This window comes from Amblyomma americanum, chromosome 9, assembly GCF_052857255.1.
Source record: "Amblyomma americanum isolate KBUSLIRL-KWMA chromosome 9, ASM5285725v1, whole genome shotgun sequence".
Classification (NCBI taxonomy): domain Eukaryota; kingdom Metazoa; phylum Arthropoda; class Arachnida; order Ixodida; family Ixodidae; genus Amblyomma; species Amblyomma americanum.
In genome coordinates this window covers 54,399,694-54,404,234 of record NC_135505.1, presented here as the reverse complement: position 1 = coordinate 54,404,234, position 4,541 = coordinate 54,399,694, and positions in this window count along the sequence as shown.

Below are 4,541 nucleotides of genomic sequence, written 5' to 3'. Positions count from 1 at the left end.
CACCAGGCACTTTGGCTGCAGCAGCGGAGCGGGGCGGACGTCGAATAACCCGTTCTTCATTGTGTTTTACAGGTTGGGCAAACCTATACATATTAAGTTCGTGCATGTTGCTTAGCTATATGCCACAGCTGCCAACCTGCTAGTCGATATTGGTCACCATGACGCGATGTTGCCAATGCCGAGAAAAATTAAAGAATGGCGATAACGTTATCACATGCAGTGAGTGTGATTTTTGCTTTCATGGCGCGATATGTTCTCCCATGAGTGAAACGACCTTTGCTTCAAAACAAGGGTCGACTAAGAAGGCTTGGATTCGTGAGGTGTGTAAACTTTCGAGTGCAGGCAAGGGTGACGCCTCAAACGGTGACTCGAATGCAGATGCCGACCTGAAGGTGCTTATTGTGGAAATGAACAGGAAATTGACTGCCTTTCTCCCTCTTTCTGAAAAGCTAGATGCAGCAGAGAGCTCGGTCCAGATGCTGCATGAAGAGTTTTCCACTATAAAAGAGCGTCTTGATACGCAGGATAATGAAATCAAAGGAACTAAAAGCAGAATAGACAAGCTTGAAAAAGATGCTGACAAAAAATATAACTCAGTTAAAACTCCGTGTCCATGACTTAAAATGACGCAGCAGGCGTTTGAACATTGTGGTTCATGGTATTCCTGAGGTGGAAAAAGAGGCCCTCTTGTAAAATGTCAACGAAGTGGCGGACAAGGTTGGCATGAACAATCTCACTGAGGCGGACACTCTCGCACTTCATAGGATGTCGGCGAAACCGGAAAAGACAAAAGGTGTGATTTCCCGTTTTGTAAGGCAGGATCTACGAGACGCTTGGCTGCAGAAAAGGATTGTCCTTAAGGAAAAAAAGGGCGACTCAGTGTACATCACAGAAAATATGACTAACTTTTCGAGCGGGTTGTTGCAAGCCACAAAAGAATGGGCTAAACAGGCTGGTTTTGCATATGTGTGGCATGTCAATTGGAAAATTTCGGTGCCTAGAAAAAGTGGTGATGGCGTTAAGGTTATCAAGAGCGTGAGTGACCTCTCCACACTTGGTAGCTAAATGCCTTGTCGTGTAGTCGAGAACCCGTGACACTTATCTTGAGATGGCGCACCTAGACCACGTCCCCTTAGAAGAACGCATAAGAGAGCTTGGAGGTCATGACATATGGCTATCTTGGCTGTTTTCCCTTAAATGCGCAGTCTGTGTTCAACAAGGTTGCTGAACTGGAATCTTTGTTAAAAAGTTTGAGAATTGTTTTGATGTTCTGATGATATCATAAACATGGGAATCAAGCCGTTGTGACACTTTTGACTTCCTAATACGACAAATGTTTTTGTTAACAGAAACACTCGTCGCGGTGGTGGTGTGTCTGTGCTAGTAAGCTCTCTCCTGCAGCCTGCCTTACTTTCAGAATTTCCTTGTGTCACAGATAATTTTGAGATCATTTGTCTACAAATGAAAGACGCTGCATTTGCAACTTGCTATCGCCCTCTGAATCGTTCTCTTTATGATGATTTTGTGTTTTTAGGTAATTTATTGTCGTTTGTTAACCAAAATAGGTACAATGTGATACTTGTCGGTGCTTGTAATGTTGATATGAATAGCTATATTGCGAAGGAAACAGATTTTGAAAATGTATTGCTATGTAATGGCTGTATAAAGCATATTATTTCTCCCACACGACTAACGACGTCAACTTAAACAATATTAGATTTAATAATAACGAAATATGATCTAACCTTGTCAGTACCGGTGTTCTCAGTTATCCTAATAGTGATCACTTGCCTGTATTTTGTAGCACAGAATTTACTACTAGGCCAAACCTCCACCAAAAAGTGTTTAATATTTATCAACCTTTTACACCTACCCTCTTACAAGCTTTTTATGAGGAGTTGGAAACAGTTTCTTGGGACAACGTCCTTCAGGCAACGAATGCGAACGTAGCTTATGATGGCTTCTTGAGTTTGTTTCTTTCGGTATACCAACGTCACTTCGTTTCCAAACGCCATACGGGCAATAAGAGATGTCGAAAACCGTGGGTGAGAAAGTACCTTTTGAAGAAGACGGCAAAGAAAGAACGTCTGTTTAAAACATTTATTTGAATTCATACAGCATCTGATCTCGCTACGTTCAAAAAATTTCGTAATGACTTGACTAAGCAGCTAAGAAAAGCCAGAAAACTGAATTATTAGAATATGTTTGGTTCCAACGTAAAGCGCACCGACTTAATGTGGAACAACTTAAATGCACTGACGGGTCGGAGCAAGAAAACACGGATAGTTGAAGAATTTTTGCACGAAGGACAGAAATTATAAGAAGAAATGGTAAATATTTTAATGACTACTTTGTTAACAGAGATTTAACTAAAACCAGACAAAATTTCAGGGCAGAAAAATTCTTGCACAATATTTCTTGAACCAGCAGATGCAAACGAGTTGTCTTCACTGTTTTTTTAGTTTAAATAATTCTCATAGTTTTCATGCTGACGGTATACAAATAAGACCCGTGAAGTATGTGATAGGTATAATTAGTCCCATTCTAGCACATATTTTTTGTCTTTGCGTTTCTACAGCTGTTTTTCCTACAAAAATGCAAGTTGTCTATGTGGTAGCCATATATAAAAAAGGTGATAAAAATGATGTATCTAACTACAGACCGGTGTCCATTCTTCTTGCCTTTCCGAAAGACCTCGAGAAAATTATCCTAGATCGAATATCGCGCTTCTGTAGCAAGCGTTATATAGTAACTACTTCGCAATATGGCTTTAGAAGGAACAGGTCTGCAGAGCTAGCGCTAGACCATAAAGAATATGTTCTAAACCATTCTGAAGAGAAACGTATTGTTATAGGTATTTTTGCTGATTTTAGCCAGGATTTAGATTGTATTAGTCATACTATCCTTTTTGAAACACTGCATCATTATGGTATACGGGGAATGGCTTTGAGTCTGCTCAGAAGTTACCCATCAAATAGATTTCAATGTGTCGGCATTAATAGTGTCACTTCTCACAGAAAACAAATAATTTCAGGAGTCCCACAGGGTAGCATTGTAGGCCCTGTCCTATTTATTTGTGCACTAACCATATTGTACAAGTCTGCTGAGATACCAAATTCGTTATATATGCCGACGACAAGAGCGCTTTGGTGTCATCACGTTCTGAAGCTGAAGGAGTCACTAAAGCAAATATTTTTCTGCGCAAATCCGACTCGCGGACTTCTTGCAATAAATTAAAAATAAACGCAAACAAAATAAAGGTAGAAGTATTTCGACCAAAAGGTAAACAAATTCCATTACAAAGAACCGTAATGCTTAGATGCTCAGCCATTGATGTGGTAGATAGTGTCGTTGTTGTTGTTGTTGTTAGCCTATCAAAAGATGGCACATACCCACACTCTGGGATCGGCCAAGAATCGGGTGAAGGTGTTAGAGGTACATTTTACTTCAACTTTACAGTGGAAGATCGCGTAAAAAGTTTAATAAACAAACTGAATTGCATAACTGGATTTTGAAATCGCAACCGCTATGGTGTTTCAAAAAAAGTTAAACTAATGGTCTACATTGCTCTCTTGCCTCCCACCTAAATTACTGTCATTTTATCTGGGGAACAACATTAGAAACAAATCTGTTGAAGCTAGGTTGAAAGGCTACAGAAAAAAATAGTACGAATGATTGAAAAAGTTTAGTACGCAGCACCGTCTTCAAACATATTTGCTTCACTTCATTTGTTCAAAGTAAGAAAAATATACGAATACAAATTATGCAGGCAGTATACCGTTTAAGTGTCCTGCGAGAGACTTCAGTTTTACGGAAATGGCAGAACTAAAACCTCATTATTCTACCTACAGTACTCGAACTCCAGAACAAAGCAAGGTACCAACATATCGCGCTGCCTATGGACAACAAACACTCTGGTATAATCTTCCTTGATTATTGAATGCTTTAGAGAAAGAAGGTACTGATGTACTCAATGCGCCTCTTCCAAATATGCACAAATATTTTGCTGCTCATACTCCCTTTTGTGAATAAACACTAAGGTCTATCTTCATAGTCAATTAAGTTGCATTATTATATTTGGAAAACGTTTTCCAGGTGTCTAAAAACACTGCTCTATTGAAACTCTTGTTTGTGTTTATTTTATAGTCTGATGCGAAATAGTGCCCATTTTCTTCTCTTGCAAAAAAAAAATGTGTGACATTGTATCTCTGTCTATTGCCCTACTCTGCTGCTGTGTACACAATGTAAAGGGGCGGAGGATTTCTCAACCCGCCAATGTAGGGCTTTTACTTCCGGCTACTTCCACTTCTTTGTGAAAAATAAAACCTGTATGTATGTATGTGTGTGTGTGTGTGTGTGTGTGTGTGTGTGTGTGTGTGTGTGTGTGTGTGTGTGTGTGTGTGTGTGTGTGTGTGTGTGTGTGTGTGTGTGTGTGTGTGTGTGTGTGTGTGTGTGTGTGTGTGTGTGTGTGTGTGTGTGTGTGTGTGTGTGTGTGTGTGTGTGTGTGTGTGTGTGTGTGTGTGTGTGTGTGTGTGTGTGTG